This window comes from Carassius auratus, unplaced genomic scaffold, assembly GCF_003368295.1.
Source record: "Carassius auratus strain Wakin unplaced genomic scaffold, ASM336829v1 scaf_tig00214511, whole genome shotgun sequence".
Taxonomy (NCBI): domain Eukaryota; kingdom Metazoa; phylum Chordata; class Actinopteri; order Cypriniformes; family Cyprinidae; genus Carassius; species Carassius auratus.
Genome location: NW_020527685.1, coordinates 174673 through 192890, shown reverse-complemented (window position 1 = coordinate 192890; position 18218 = coordinate 174673). Strand labels below are relative to the sequence as shown.

The 18218-nt window shown below is 36.6% G+C and overlaps 1 pseudogene; it reads right to left on the bottom strand.

Moving 5' to 3' along the window:
• Positions 1-46: 46 nt before the first annotated feature.
• LOC113092187 (chloride channel protein 1-like) lies at positions 47-17517 on the bottom strand (annotated as a pseudogene).
• Between the last annotated feature and the right edge of the window lie 701 nt (positions 17518-18218).

Below are 18218 nucleotides of genomic sequence, written 5' to 3'. Positions count from 1 at the left end.
TTAAAAATATAATCATTAAATGTTTTTAATATTCCCCATTTATGTGTTTTTTTTTTTTTTACAGCAGAGTAGCATTAAACTACTGAATGTCAAGAAATATAAGAAGTGTTATCGGGGAGTAAAAAAAAGAGCACCAATCTGAACATAATCAGTTTATATTTATTTACAGATTTATTTATTTTTTAGAGGAAAATGAAAAAAAGGAGGAAGAGCAAGTGGTAGTGGAAGAGATGACATTTATTTACAGAAATATTTAGAGGAAAGAGGAATAAACAGCGCAAGTGTGAGTAGAAAAGTGAGAGGAAAAACAAGAAAGACGAAAATAAAATGTACAGAAAATTTTAGAGGAAGAGGAGAAATAAGAAGAGAACTCTTTTACTTCTTATTTTTCTTCTTCCTCCTCTAAAACAATCTGGGAATTAAATTTTCCCCTTAAGTGGAAAAAAGAAAAAGAGGCAGAAATTTAAAAAAGGAAAATAAAGTTATTTACGGAAATGTGTAGGGGAAAAAAAGAGTCAAGAGAATAGAGGAAAAGGAAGCAGAAAAGAGAGCAGGAGAACAAACTAAGTGTGACTCAGGAAAATAACAGACAGTTTGAAACCTTTGAAATGCAGCACATGAATAAAAAAACATGAAAATGTTATATAAAAATAAAAGTGAACAAAAGTACACTGTTCACCCCTTAAATAAAAGAAAAACAAACTTTACTTGTTCTAAAGGGGCTCCTCGTCCTCGTTTTCTTCACCCTCCTTGTTCTCCGGGACGGGCTGCAGGGTGGAGAGAGGGATGGGGGGTGGAGGAGAGGAGGGCGGTAGGGCTGGGCTGCTGTCGGGACTTCCTGTCTCACTGTCACTACTTCCTGTCCCGCTACTGCTGCCACTACTGCTTCCAGTCATCGTGCTTCTGCTGTTCCCCACGATCACCTCGCGTTTCACGCCCTCAATCCACACCTCCATCTCCTCCTCCTCTTGCTGCACTGGGGCCGCTGGGCTCGGGGAATGGACGTGAGGGACCACGGGTGCAGACAGAGGTGAGGAGGGAGCTGTGGTGGAGCCGGGGGAGGATGGAGGGGAGGAGGCCTGAGGAGGCTTCGAAGCTTTGCGATTTGTGTCACGGAAACTGGCAAGAGGGGGGCGCAAGCGTACGCCACTGCGTGTGGAGCCTTCAATGGCTTTTTGAAGCTGATGCAGAAGAAGAAATAAGGGTTAGACTATCTGGAAAAGAAGAATTAACTAGCCATGACAACTGATGGATGGATGAGCTACCTCTTTCAGTGCCACCACTCCCACTAGTTTTCCAGTATTGGTTACATAGGCATGACTGAGGCCCAGCAGAGAGAACAGGGTATGAGTCTGGGGGGAAAAGTGTTTTTATTGACCTTCTATATCATCAAGATATAATGAGCAGAACAATTTTATATCACCATGCTTATATGAAAAAAATGTGTTCCAATTATGTAAGCGTTTTCCAAACTGAAGTTTGTGAGTTAACAAAAAGCTAATGATCACTAAATTAAATGTAAAATGTAAAGAAATAAACAAACAAATAACTGTACCATAAAAAATATAAAATAAAACGCTTGCTAAAAATATACTTTTTTATATATTATTTAAAAATGTGTCGTTGTTGTTTTTTTTACCTGTGTGCCATGTGACTATTTACAGACATCAGTGAACTGTTGAATTATTGAAATATTAACATAATATCTCAAAACTTTGGGTTAAAGGGTTTTGGCTAATAATAAAAAAGAAAAAACAATAAATAGGAATATATCATTAGAATTTTGGCTGATACAATAAGCCAATAATTATTTTAAAATATTAAATAATTATACTAATTAAATGTAACGTTATTTAACATACTGCAAAATAAAATTTAAACTATTTTATTTCATTTAAATGTAAATACTATAACTGAAATTATTCATTTTAAATCTAAGTGAATTTAGGGATCACAACAATGTACATTATGAAAATAGATTAATTTTGAGATTTGCTACATTACGTACATTTAACAATGTCATTTAAAGGAGTCATGAAATGAGAAACCAAATTTCCCTTGATTTCTTTTGCACAGAAGTATGTCTGTTGTCTGCTTAAACGTGCACTAAGCAATATTTGAAAAATGCTTTTGATCATGTTTTTGTTTTTCATTTTGTTTGAATATGCTTGTGTGTCATCTTCACTTATTTCCGCGATCACCGTTGCCAGGGTTGTGAACTTATGTGTGTGGATGCTTAACGGCTTGACATTTATTTAGGCTGAATGCAGAACAGAAATTTCAATCACTGCCTCTATCTTGTCTACACTGGATACAGTATACAGATGCGTCTGTCAACAGGACAAATGGAGTGAAAAGAATGTTACATTTGATGCATTTGGTTTAAAGGGGTCATCGGATGCTACATGCACTTTTACAAGTTGTTTGAACTGAAATGTGTGTACACAACCACCCTTTTTTTGATGAACCGATGAGCATTGCAACATCGATGCTGTTATTGAGCTGAACTGAATCAACTCTGAACTGACTTGGAATTTGTATTTGTTTCATAACTGATGAAGTTTGCAACATTAACTCTGTTATATTTTCGTGTTTATTACACAGTATGTTTTGTATAATGCACAAAGAGACATCTCAAATGACTTGACTTGATTTGGCATGTCTCTCACCTTATGCAGTGATGTTCTCTCAACCAGCTGGAAGGGGGAGGGGTCTATTCTGATTTGATCGATATCTAGAGGTTTGTCCATCTCTGTCTCCTCCCAGACTTTGATCTATGTGACCAAATCAAAACCACGTAAAGCTTCAACTGTGCAATGCCTAGTTTTATTTTAGCAATTCTTCTGCAGTATTAAAACATCTAACAATAATCCAGAACCTACATTAATATAATTTCCTTTCATGCTTTAATATCTACCCGGAAGCTTATTACTAATAGTATTGGTAATACCTGTTCTGGTGTCATTGTATCAGTTAAAGGTGGAGGGTAAGGCTCCTAGGGTGAAAAAATAATTATATTACACATGGCATGGTGCATTTAAACCAAGTATTCAAACTCATTAACATTTCAGCAAGAATATTTGCATATTGACACATTCTATGGAAGACCATTCACTTCCCTTTAACCGCACATGTCCTTGAAAAACACTGATGAATATTAATGCAGACCATTAGCAACACATTGGCTCTTCTCATTTTATCGACCTTACATTAAAATTTCATACATGCTGAGGGCAAGTCAGACACACAGGTTTTCACAAGGGACTTATAGACACTAACAATGTACCTGTGGCTGACCTTCTGTGTGTCTTTCTGAAGAGGATGAAAAGAAGTTACGTAAAATTCTCCTGAAAGATGGAGAAGGACCCTTATCTAGGCAAGAAGAGGAGGAGAGAGAAGAAAAAAATGGAAGAGATGGAAGGCGGATTAAAGGATGAGTATCACTCATATGGCCTCAAGATGCCTGTTCACTAGAAGTGCTTGCCTGAGGTTTATTAAGGTTTCTAAAGAGGAGGGCTCAGTTATGTTTGCTGGAGAGTTTCTCACCGGGAGACGTGTGATTGGTGGATGGTTCTGAAGGTTTGGGTGGAGGCACAGGACCGTTTCGTTCCTCTTGAACCGGTATCGTCTAAACATTTCACAGAGAAGAGTAAGTACAAACTGTCATTTTGAAAAGGCATGCAAAAGCAAAGTTTCAGGAAAAATTAAAAAAAACTATTATGTAATGTAATTTTATCATTATTTATTAAATTATATTTTCTAAGCAAAGCAGTTCCCTGTTGTGTTTTGATGGGTGGATGGATGGATGGGAATCATAGATAGATAGATAGATAGATAGATAGATAGACCTTATCATCTTCATTCTCCTCTTCTTCCTCATCAACAAAGGCAAAGGATTCCCAGCTGATTTTGGCACAAGGCACTTGGCCTTGTGAGCTCTGTCCATGTGTTAGGATCCGCCTCTCTGCTGACAGCCACCAATCACAGAGGGCGAGAAGCTCAGACCGCTCAATGCTGCCCAATAGAATCATAGATTCTGTTGAAGGTGAAGTGAGTTCAGAAGCCAGTTACATATGAGTATTAAAATGGTTTCTGACACTAGGGCTCTGTTCCAAAACCTGTACTGCTGTATAGAGATAGGCCTTATACAGGTCCTGACTGATTTGAAATTCTATAAAGAAGCAACTTCATGTTGCTAAGCAAACGACATGAGGCTGATAGCTTGTTAGGTTTTTAAACAGAGCTTTAGGACTGAAACAAAATACTAATTCATAGCTCACCTTGGTAGACTGCATGCAGCTAGAAAAATGCCATAATGGGAAATGTAATTAGACTCAAGAAATTGTCTAGACAGCCTGCGTGACATTACCTTTGGAGTCGACCAGTGGGAAGGTTTTTAAAGAGGTCGAGTCCAGCAAATGCAGTACTTCTCTGTATGTAGAGTGGGAACATAAAAACTTCACTTTCCTCACCATGATGTCCTCCACGAAGATATTATACTGGCTGCAGGAAAACAGAAACTGTGTGGTAATTTCACAGGCTAAAGGCTGGTTGACAGAGCTTAAAAAGGTTATTAACTCTAGACCGGTGGTCTATGGTCTATTCTAACTGTTCAAGAGATGTACAATTCTTAATCCAAATAATAAAATGCACTTACTATATATAAAAGTGTATAGTTAGTAAAATAAATATGCTTTTAAAAGGAAGCAGAAAATGTCACATTTCATCAAACTTATTGGCTGCTTTGGTAATATGGGTAAAATAATGACACATACTGTACCATATTAGGCCCAGTAATAATAGTCATCATTTTAACACCCCCCCCCCCCAAAAAAAAATACCCTTAATTTTTTTTCATACTGTACCAGTGTTATTTTAGTATCATTAAGATTAAGAAGTATTATCGTTTTTTACAAATATTTTGAATTAGATTTTATTTGTATATTTTCTGCATGGTCATGCAGAATGTTACATTTTTAGTAATTGTGTTTTGTAATTTTTATTGTTTTTAAATGTCTAAATAACTTGTAATATTTTTTTTAGCATACAGTATTTAGACCAATGAATATGCAAATCAGTCCCTGCCTCCACTCAATATGCCTGCTCCACTTTCACTCGCTTAACTGAAGTAGCAAACGCTACAGAACGACAGGTGGCAATACTAGATTTAATTCAGCATGAAGAAGAGGAGGAGTGAATCATAAAGTATTGTCTAAAAGTCCATGCATCAGAATGCTAATGAATTTTATGCATTGCTCTAATACAGAAACAATAGCCCAAATCCAATGCATGTGGAGTGGCTCAGTGTTAGCTGGAAGGGTGCCAAAACTTCATGTTGCTGCCCCTCGTTAACAAGTGTATTCACTAACAGTTCCTGCTGCTAATGAATCACAAGGACTTTGAGATGCTGTCTACATGCAAGGGTGAGGGAACCTGGTTGCGGTTTGAGCCATGCATACACGTGGAGCACATAGTGCTGGTGTTTGTGATGTCTGCACACCTTATGTGGCCGAAGCCCAGCTCTGGGAGATAGGGCAGCTTCTTGACCTGGATGATGGAGTCGTACAGTGATGGCTGCAGACCCTGCGCTACCATGTTGGCCAGGATGACGGCGACCATCATGGGAAGGATGTGAGAGATCTGACCGGTCAGCTCGAAGCAGATCACCGCGGTGGAAACGGTGTGAGTGACGGCCCCCGTCAGAGCCGCTGCACCTTCAGGAACAGGGAGAAAACAATAGAGTACCAGGAAGGAAAGATGGAGAGCTGTAAGACAGGGTCATGACAGGGGTGACATAATGAGTGGAGAGAGTATGGACACATGCAGCGGAAGATAAGAGATTAAGAGAAGAAAGGATAGGAACAGGAAGTGACATCATAAGCACAATATGAGCACACATTAGGTAAGAGTGGTGGATTGGAAGAGGAGGAAAGGATGACTGACCAATGACAGCGTACCCTCCAGGGATGATGCGGTACAGTATTCCATCAAACAGGATACCGTGAGGAAAGAGAGTAGCCATGATCTCACCCACTAAGCGCCCGAATGCAGCACCTGTAAAGACATTGCAGTGGATATTCAAAAAAAAAAAGAAATAAAATATAACGTTTCTATGAAAGTAAAAAAAAAAAAATTATGTGAGTGTAACAAGTGCATTTAAATATTTACCCTGAGATCTGAAAGTCTGGGACATGCAGCTAGCGAAAATTGTTGCATAAAAAAATGTGATAACAAAAATAAATAAAATAAAAAATGTCTGACTAACTTCTTTGAGTCTAATAAGTGAATGTACATATTTAGCTGTTGAATATTATTGCATAAAGTAAAATAAAAGAATAAAATGAAAATAAATAAAATAAAATAAAAAAAATTATCTGCATGGCTAATTTCTGTAAGTCAAAGTGATTGTAAATATTTAGAGTGAGATCCAAGTCTGAGACTGCTACTGAAAATGATTGATTTTTTTTCTAATTACAATAAATGTAAAAATTTTATTAAATTATTTGTTTTACCAAAAAAATACTTATTTGATTAGTGTCCTGAAATTGTGTAAAAACAAAAATATTTATTTATAAAAAAAAGTCTTATATATATTTATATATTGTAAATAACACTCATTTCTTTGAAAACATTTATTTGTTCAAAATCTTCAAATCAACAAATTATTTTTATACATTTTATAAATTTGAAATAGATCTAAAATCCCAGCACGGCAACATGGTTTCTTTTGGATCCCACTGTATGTTAAAAGGATCCTTAAATAAATGAGAAAATATCCGTAAATAGCAGGCACTAATAAATAAATAATACCAGTGACCTACCCAATACAAAGACAGGCATAAAAGCTCCAGACGGGATGGGCATCGTGGTGGAAACTGCAGACATCCAGAACTGTGAGATGAATAATAATGCTTTCACATGATTGCCTTAATTCTAAAATCTCAAAGACTGCTGTCAGCACAACCTGTATTCAGCAACTGCTTCAGCAGCTTCAAACATGACAGATGGAGAGAGAGAATGACTTTTATGACAGCTTTTATTGAAGCCAGCTAGACAACTATACATGATAACTAAAACTAGTGTCAGTGCACGGTACTTTCGTAGTGTTTAAAGAGAAAATTACTTGACTGACAGAGAACAATGTGAACAAAATATCGCAAAGGACCAACCTTCATGATAAAGAAGAGTATAAGAATGACAAAGATGCTGACATCAGGGTGAAACCACACAGCAGAGCGACCGAGACCAGGAGGAAGGGAGGAACCCCAGATTTTAGTCCAGGTGAAGTTATCAAACAGAGAGTTGATGCACTCCCTGGGCATCAGCTGCGGACAAACACAGTCAAACTCACATTTAAACCCAAATGAATGAAAAATTTCAAAAGATTTCAGTTTGTCTGAATGACAGACAGACCATAAACATTATAGCAGTGGTTCTCAAACTCTGTGACTCAAATTCCCACCATTCTAAACAAAAAAAGATCTGCTGTAATGACAACGTTTTGTTTTTAAAACTTATTTAAATCAGTAAACACTACTCGTTTGTACATTCCATTTCCAGATTGCAATATTCTTTCAGGTTCCTACTCTTCAAAATCAAAATATTTCCAAGACCTTTCCAGTTGTTGTCGATTTACTGGATAAGCATCGAAGATGAGGATTTATGAAAGTATTTGTACTCACAATTTATACTTGATAAAATATTAGAGCTTGTAAAGAGCAAATATTTATTGATATATAATATTTTCTACATAATAAGTGATTTATAAAAAAATAACACCTGGTCAAACACAAAGTGAGAATCCTGGTTCATAAAAGACCAAAAAAGTAAAGTAAGAAATATCTAGATTTTTAGTAATTTTAGTTAATTTGTATGCTTTTTTTTGTCTTATTTAAAATCAACCTGGGGCCCCTTTTGGAGGTTTGCCAAGGTCCCCTTGTAGGCACCGGACCCCTGGTTGAGAACCTCTGCATTAGAAGAGGATCCTAAATAGCTGATATAATTTTTTTGTTATAAAAATGAACAAAACTGTAGCATCAGTTATCAAATATTTCTAATCTGACCTCTCCAGCCATGAACTGCCCAAAGCCCGGAGGGAATGTCAGTGTCGTAACCACTAAGGTCACAACAGCAGGGGAAAATCAGCCGGCTGAGAAAGAAAATGTGACACATTTTGTCATTATTTTGCTTGAGTAATAATTTGAAAGATTGTGATTACAGCAAAATAACTCTCAGGTGAGTACTGCATACTCCTAGAATAATGCTAAAGGTCATATATTGCCTGTTATCATTTGCGGCGTTCATTTCTCTTACTGTTTTGTAAGGAATCTTGTGAGAATGTTCGGTCTTCTCATGAACAGGACAACTTGGCGGTTCAGGTAAACGAAGAAAGCTCCCAGGAACCCACAAGAGATCCTGTGGAGAGAAAGCAAATCAGAGACAAAAACAATCACATTATTCCAGTGATTCAAATATAAAAATCACATTTACAGCTATTAATAATACAAGAAGATTGCTGTGCTCTTTTGCTGAATTGTTTTGGATCAGTGTGAGCACAATTATTATGCAATATAGTACAATAACCTCATCAAAATGTGTTAGTGAAACATGACCTTCTAAAAAAAAAATCTAATATACTGCCACCATCTGGTCACTTTGGTTAAGTTAAAGAGCTGTGTGCTCAGGTATGCGAGTGTGTCAAGGGTTGCAGTATGGCACACACACACAAACACACACACACACACGCGCGCACACACAGCTTCAGGATTGTGCCCTCACCACGAACGGCACGCTCTCGCCCCCGCGCTCTCACCCAATAATGGCGAACGCCGGGAGCTCCTGCAGGTCGAAAGGAAAATCCATACGGAAGTTGGTGCGGAAGAGAGCAGTGATGGTAACTGAAACAACAGATATGGGAATAAAACATCCTCATTACAGATGAATGGTAGTGACTTCATTCACTAATATGACTTCGCATCTCACCTGCATCCTTATTAAACACAGACAGCACTCTAAAAATAAAAGCACTGAAAGTGGCAGCAAAGTAGCCCCTCCAGTAGTTTCTCACAGCAAAATAGGTTGATGTGACTTCAATGCTGAATAAAACACCTGGATGAACCAAAGAAAAATTTAGAGTGGTTACTGTCATCTACAGAAGGGAATCAAATTTGATAATACAAATGTGAAATATATACATGTGAATTGTGAAATTATTTAAAATAACTGCTCACTATTTTAACATACTTTAGAATTTACTCCAGTCTTCAGTGTCACATGATCTTTCAGAAATCACTCCAATATGCTGATTTGGTGCTCAAGTAACATTTCTCAAAATTATCAATATTGAAATACAGTTGCTCTGCTTAATATTTTTGTGCAAATCATCATACATTTCTTACCAGGAATGTCTTTACTGTCACTGTCAACTTATTACATTTAATGCATCCTGGTAGAATAAAATTCTTAATTTCTTTCAACAACAACAATAAATATCTGCCTCCAAAATTCTGTGTGGTATTGTATGTCTTATTTATTTAGTATTAATATTATTTATACAATCAAAATATGAATGCAAAAACCTCTACGTCAATACATTTTACTGGCAAATAATCATACATTTTGCTTAAGATTCAGAATAAAAAACAATTATTTGAAATACAAATCTTTTAAGATTTAATTTCAGGATTTAATTTAATTTCAGTTAATTTCAGTACATTAAAATTAATTGTAACACATTTTTGCATGCTAAAAGTATTAATTTCTTAAATTAAATAAATAAAAACTGCCAAAAAACTTTTCAATTGTTACTAATTATTATTTATTTATTACCCAGTTTATTCTTTCAGCACAAATCTGACTACATACTACATTTTTGTCTGATTTATAACTTCCGTTAGACACTTTACTGCACAACAAACATGAATCCTTTTAAAAAAGAACTGAAAAATCAAGGAAATGGCATTTCTGCACACACTTTACCTCCAAGAGGGGTTCCAAAACAGCATCCGACCCCCACAGCACAGCCCACTGTGAGGATGTCTGTATAACAGTATGGGCTCTACTGACACAGAGGCAGACAAAAACAGTGAAGCAGACACAGTTGAGGGTACAACAAGTACAAAAGCTGTCCTGCGCCTGGATGATAAATGAGCATTCAGCATTTTATGAATGGAGAAGCCAAATGTGCATTGCAGGATCTCCACGCACTTCTGCTTACCTGATAAACTCCAGAGAAGAAAGACATAAACCTGCTTAGCACAGCGGCACAGATACTGGCTATGTGAACAAAGGGACCCTAATGCATAAAAATAGCACAGTTTAAAGGTAAGCATCAGATGGGGCTGAGGCCAGTTTAGGTGACATTAACTGGCACCTGTACTCACTAAATCCCAGTGCATTTTGTATCATGTAAAATGGAAAATTGAGGCCCCTGTGTATGTTACATGAGACTGCAAAATCAAATGTTTCTCACCTCTTTGCCAACCGGCATACCACTGCCCAGGCCAGCAGTGAGTCCCACCACCTTCGCAATAAATGCCTTGAGTGTCAGATACTCCTTCAGCACAACACCTCGGAGTATGGTTTTCAGCTCTGGGATACCGGAGCCTGAGGGGAAATAAGAGTCAGAGGAAGAAAGAAAAGAGACAAAACAATCAAACGGCTTGGAAAAAGACGGAATGTGAAAGGTCTGTAAATCAAGTTACAACTGATCAGATGTGACATCGTACTGAACCCAAATAATTTGAAAGTGTCAGTTTTATAGGATAAAATAAAAGAATATCTTCCTGCAACCTGCATAATTACCACAGGTTGGCAATCAATGGGCTGAATAGATGAACCAGCAGGTGGCGTTGTTGAGTAGTAAACAGTGAGCAGAAGTTACAGTGGTTAAAGACTATTTTTATGTGGCTGATATACTGTATATATAGAGACCTTGGCGAAAGAAAAAGTAAACAAGTAAATAAAACTAAAGAAGCTAATGAAACAATGAAGCTACACACCAATGGCCTGAGGAGCGACCAGGTGGCAGAAGAGGGAGGCAAACAGGATGAGCACCATGGGATAGAAGACCCAGACCAGGTACTGCAGCGGGATATTTCCCCTCAACTCCCCATAAAACCACTTATAGGCTGAGAGACACGGAGAAGGACAGAAGTGATGGAGCACATGAGGTAGAGAAAGAGAAGGACAACAAAGAAGACAAAAGCAAGCAGTACGTAGAAGTTTTAGAAAAGAAGAGTGGGAAAAACAGAGACAAAAGAATAGGACGTATAACACTAGGCAAAACAGAAGAGGGATGTTCAAATGTTTTGATACATGGACCCCCAAATCTCTCTCTCTCTCTGCACACACACACACGCACGCACGCAGGCACGCACACACACTTTGAATTAGAATAAATAAGACACAAATAAGGGAAATGAAATCAAACAATAAATATATACTAACTAAATGCAACATATGCAAAATTAAATAACAGAAGAATAAGTAAAAAGACAAGCAGATGGTATTCTGGGGAGACTAGTACCTTGTAGACTTTTGGCACTAGCATAGTCCATGGTCCAGCTAACTAATGCCATGGTAATACCCAACAACACCAGAAAGATCCAGTCTTCTCCCAATTTGGAGACGAGGAACTTCTGTACTCGAGCCACACAGTCTGGGAAAACATTACAATCGCTATCAGATTCCAGACTTCACATTTATTTCCTTCCGGCTTTGGCAAGGCTCACTGTTACTGACCTCTGCACTTGGAGTAGGATCTGCGTTTCTTGAAGGACGACGTGTGGCCCTGCTCCTCCTCCTCCTCCTCCTGCCGGTCATGAATGCTGCCGATGTCCAGCTCCACATGCTTGCGTCTGTGATGGCGTCTTCGATTGTGAGTGCGCCCATGGTGACTGTAATGGTGGTGTCCGTGGTAGTGATGTCCATGTCCATGTCCATGTTTTTTCCGCTGTCTCTCCATCAGAAGGCGAGTGGCCTCTCTCCTCTGGGACCCACCAGGGTGCTCCCTGTACTCTCCATATAGCTGATGGAGAATATCACAGGTTTTTGTTACAGAAGAGATCAGATAAATACCTGACAGATTTACCTGAAGCAACTTACAGGTACAATCCCCATGGAGCAACTTTTAACATAACAAAACTTAATATAAATAACCAAATATTATAATAGTTAAGTAAAATAAATGTGTACATATTCACAATATAAATGAAAAAACTTACAGTAACCAGGTCAGATTATTTCCCACTACAACACACCACCTTATCTTGTGCAGATATACAAGACAATTGTATTATAACTACTATTATTATTAGCATTATTGCTACGACTATTATTATTTTATTATATTTTACATTTTATTTTATTAGTCATAATATTTTTGAATTTATTTGAATTTATTTTAAAATTGTATTATTCATTAACATTTAAGAAGTCAATGTTTTCTGCTGTCAACACATCTTCAGATTAACCATGTTAAAATATGCATTTCACTAATTTTTGCATCCTTCACTCATTTCACAAAAAAAAGAGTTTTGATATCACTTTTAATGTTTCTCACTGGTGTAATCACATAACAAATTGTTACAGAAACGTGTCAATTTTTTTTATTTTTTTAAATAAATTAAAACATTGCTCTTGTTTTTTGAAAACAACATGATGCACCCGAGAGGTGACAGAGGAGAGGGAGTCCAAAAATAGAGGAAAATCTTCTCGACATGCTCCGAGTAAGACCACCGGCGGAAGAGCAGTAGTCTACATTTAGATTTATTACCATCCGGATGAGACCTAGACATCTGGAAAATACATTCCCTGGGTCTTCATTCCTACTTACTTTCTCTAACACACACACACACACACACACACACACACACACACTCATGTTTGTTTTTGTGAAAAGTGGGGACATCCCATAGGCGTAATGGTTTTTATACTGTACAAACTCATTCTGTATAGTTTATAAGAGTTTTGAAAAATGGGGACATGGGTTATGTCCTCATAAGTCACCCTCTCCTTGTAACACCTGTGTCATACCCATGTCATTATACAGAGTTGTGTCCTGATATTTCACAAAAACAAGAGCGCGCACACACAGACACACACACACACAACAGTAGTTTGACCAGAAACAAAAAGCGTTTCTTTCTTATAAATATTAAATGAGATAGATGTTTCATTTAAATCCGCAAATCTCATAAATTACTCTATAAACAATTTGTCAGATTTCCTAATGATAGGGAGAGTAAATGGGATTGGGACATGATGTAGGCCTAACCTCCCACATGAAAAAATACTACAGTAATTTATAGTAAATACTATAGTGTTTTTGAACCGTACTATAGTAAAGTATTGGAATTAATTTGTTGTGGTAATTCTATGTGGTATTCTATATATTTATGTGGTAATATAACAACCATACTAATATAAACAAATTAATTTTTAATTAATTAAAAAATAATTGTAAAGTTTTCTACATTTATAGGGTATAATATACTAAAATACACTACAGTTTACTGTAGTAAAAACTAAAGTATATTACAGTATTTATTACAGTTAATCAGTTTACTATAGTTAACACTGCAGTATGCTTAGCATTCATTAACAAATTGTTGCAAATACTATAATATTTACAGTATAATACATTTTACTATAGTATATGTACTTCAAAAACACTATAGTATTTACTATAAATTACTATAGTATTTTTTTCACGTGGGCTGTGTGGTGAATATGAAACAACCTTGATGCACTGTATCGGAGTGATCAACTACAACTTGTTGAAATGTTGACTTATGGACTTACAGATGCTATTTTCAGTATGGAAATAAAGATGTGAAGAGGTAAATGTGGATCTGACAGAAGCGTTCAAAGTGTTCAAAGTGTTCAAAACTTCTACACAAGCATGATCAAATATGGGTTTGCATGTTTGTGGTCATTTTCATGCTTGATAAGCTTAAATAAAGTGAAAATAAATAAATGCATTTTTTTTCATTCATACTTTTACATAAAAAAATTAATAAATACATGTCAAATAACTGCTGGTTATCTGTTGGAATCCCTGTATCATGGTTTCCTTGAAAAAAAAAAAAAAAAAAAAAAACACTTGCTAATAATCTCAGATTTGCATAGAAACTCACTATGAGAAATGTTTTTGGAGTACAAAATATTGTGTATAACAATAAACAAATTTAATAAACAATACAATTTTATATGTTATAATAAAAACAAAAACTATTATAATATAACTTCAAAATATTACCGTTTTACTGCATATTTGATTAAATTAATGCAGTACGTATTAGTATAAACTATTATGGTATATATTTTTAATCATACTTTAAACCATTTTTCTTTGGTTTAGACCTATTATTTTACAGCGAATGTTAAATGTGTATCTATATGTGTTACTATTTGGAGTTTTATTGCTTTTAGGTGCTCACTTTCACCTTTGGAATGGGCCTATGTAGAGGTTTATCATGTATCTCTCTTCCTCATAACACATCTCTCTCTCATTCCCTGCTTCTATCCAGTTACTTTCACCCGTTCCCACAGTACATTTAATCCTTGCTTTCTCTATATTCCACCCCCTCCTCTCTTCTCATCTCGTACCAGTCTGCTCCTACACCTATGGTCTTCTACACCCCCTGCAGATCCCCTCCGTCCGCCATAGATTGGAACTACCCCCTTTCTAACCAGGGCCTGTAATACTAGCTGCTAGGCTAATAATAGCTTCGGTGTGACCCAATGTTCATGGCCACACTTCCCCACACACCTCTGTGTGGATCTTTCTATCTTCCAATTTGTTCATCTGTCTTTCAAGGACTCCCAAGGAAAGCTGGAAACCTATAATCAGGTGACACTGTAATGCTTACTAGCACTAGACAGCTAACAACAAATGTGGCGCTGAGGCAAAGAGTGCAGTTCACACATGCATGTAGGTAGAGCACAACCAAAGATTTTGTCTTTTTAATATAAAAAAAAACACTAAGAGCACATCTAGAAATAAGTAATTCTGTTCATAAAGTGCTAATGTTTTAAAGCTAAAGTTTTTTAATGATATGCTGCTGTGCTTTAAGTCATGCTGATGGCTGTATGGGAAGGCTATCGAGGCAATTGTCATGGTGTTGTCATGTGATGTTATGTAAAGTCATATGTAATTCTGGTGAAGGGCTTCTAAAATAGATGTTCTTCCCATGCTGGGATGACCACACTTGTCAACATATCCCAATATGCCTGGGCTTTCTGTCCAGGCTCTTTCATTTGGTAACTTTGTACACTTCATATTAAGTAGAAGTAAAGTTAAAAAAATGAAAAAATAAATAAATAAATAAATAAAACGATTGACCTCATATGTAAATTGCACAGTGTTGTTAACAATTAAAAATAATTTTTTGGTAACTGAAAAAAGCTGAAATAAAATAAAATTCTTAATTAGAAATGATGCATTGGCAACTAGCTGAAATGAATAAGTTCAATGTGAAGAACTGAAATGACTAATATAAAATGAAAGCTAAATACAATAAAAACTATAAAGCATATAATGGAATAACTAAAACGTAAATATGAGACAAATAGCCGAGATTCAACAGTGAGTGATCAAAAATGCAACCAATAATATCACAAAAACTCTAAAATTACTAAACCACTGTAAAGTACAGCTAAAGCTAAAGCCCTGTTTGCAACAAAAATGGCTAAGAAACAGCTTGAGATTGCCAGGTTTTCGATGTTTGCCAGTTATTAGTTTCCAGAAGCCATTTCTAGTATCCACCTATATCACATGACTGATAAAACTCTACAGTACCACTGGTTGTCGCTGCATGGAATATCTGCTTATTGTCATAAACCTGAACTCCTACAGATCAAGACATCAAATTAAAATACATTTCAAAATGTCTTTTAGTTGTTTTCATGCTGCAAATCACTGGAAGACTGAGGTATTCTATAGGTGACCCATAACCCAAAATATGCTTATTGATCAAACATTTACACATTTTCTCTTGTTCAGTCATACTGTGTACATACTGTTCAATAAATCACAGTGACAAGACTGGAAAAAGATGACCTCAACTGATGACATCCAGTAAGAAAGAAATACTACATTGATAGTACACTCTAACCAAGATATATCATCGGCATTTCAAACACTCAAACGTTCAACCTCTTTCACCTCCCCTTCAGTCAAAGCAGCAATCACAGCAGACAGTCAATCACACAAGATGTTCAAGGGACATACAGATCGTAATAATATTTCACAAAATTACTGTTTTGTTGAGCAAAAGGTACTTCCTTCAAAAACCATAAAAAAACACACCACAAACTTTTGAACAGTAGTGTATAAAATGTGTATATTTGAGTAATTCTTCAGTTAGTCTTTTGATTCTGAATGTTAGAAAATGAATCTTATGTGTATTGTACTGTATGTTAAAAAAATATTTCATCACAGCTTTTGTCAAGTTTATAAAAGCTGTTAGAAAAAGTGCAAAATACACTTTCCCTTATTTGCACATATTTAAAAGTCCAGCTCAAAACAGAATTTAAGAAAGACTTTAAATATATTTATTAAATTATTAATCTCTACTTTATTATGAAAGAACACTTTTTGTTTTTTTTGCATAGCCATTCTGACTGAAGAATCACTCATTTTTAATTATAGTCATAGTACTGACTGCATGGGCTTATTCTCTTTAAAAAGTTGCACTGCAATCATATACAAATAAACTAAAATAAAAGTACAGTACTCTTCAGGAGCCTATATATACATAAATGAGAGATGACGTAAAAGATAGAGAAAATGACAGGAGGAAAACGACTACCTCCTGTTGCACGTTCCCGTGAGTTCTGCAGCCCAACGCTCAAAACGGTGACTCAGTCAGTACAAATATACACATCATGCAAAGATTGTGCAACATCTTTCAGCCCATACTATTTCAAACGACAGAAGAACAGCAATTCACAACAGACTAAAGAGCAACCAGACAGAAGAAAGAGCAGAAGCAAGGGTGAGGGAGATAGAGAGAGAGCAGGAGAGAGACAGGGACTGACCACGGTCTGCTGATATCTCAGAGCCTTCCTTTGCGACGCATCTGCGGCCATTGACACACTGTCACTGAACCAAAAATAAACCGGCTGTCTGTCTTAGCATTCCCACCCTGGGGTGACACGGACTGAGGGAGAGAGGGCTCATGCAAATCCTCTCACTCAAGCTCTCTTTCCTAGCTTTACACATGCACAGCCATCTCTCTCTCACACACCTTTTCATATGGTGCAACACAGCACTCCAGCTGCCCGACTAAGCCATGCGTGTGTGTGTGTGCGTTTATGTGGATGTGGATGTGCCCTGGACACATACATGTGTTTATGCATGTGTGTGAGAGTTAGAAAGAGAGTGTAGATGCCAAACTAAACCCATCTGGCCCTTCATTAGCAGGGCTGGTTTATTTAATAGTGGCCAATCCTGTCGCCCCTGGCAACAAACTAAGACTGATCACCTGTTCATTTGGAAAGGGGCACAGTGAGGGTTTGAGCGGCCGAGGGAACTCCCCGTCCTCCATGAAACATGATGAGGGCAGCACTGGGAGGACCAAATCACCCAGTGCCGTCTCTGATTTGCCCTTTTCATCAGCGATGACCAACAGAATGATGAACGATACGCTTAATGACACGCAGAGACAGTTTTAGCGTTATATAAACACATTCAGAAAAACTTACTGTCAACTTAATTTAAAGGTTGGCAATGTCAAAATTCATCATATATTACAGTATACAATTTTTCCGGTTTCGATTCCATTTAAATGAACTATTATTAAGTTTTTTTTTACTATTTTACCTTCACTGAATGTAGTGTTGCTGGAAGGTAGTAAGTAATGTTGGTAGTCCATCAATCAGCATGTGCTTCAAAGTTGATGCTTTTTACACTATCAATAACATTTTGCTTTTCAAGCAGGAATAAGCTGGTTGGCAAAATAGTCCCTTGAGGTTTAATACACTTGTCCATTTCCCTAAATTAATGAAATATAAACTGTTGTATCTATAACCACACACTCCACGCCCCTGTTTTACAAATAAAAATGCAATCAGGAGATGGTGTGATGCATTGAGTGGTTTCCATTTTACTTTTAAAATGCATGAAAATAATTGTTTTCTATCACTTTGTTTGTCACTCTTGAAATGACCTGTGCACTAAATCTAACCCTCATACTTACATAACAAAAGCAGTC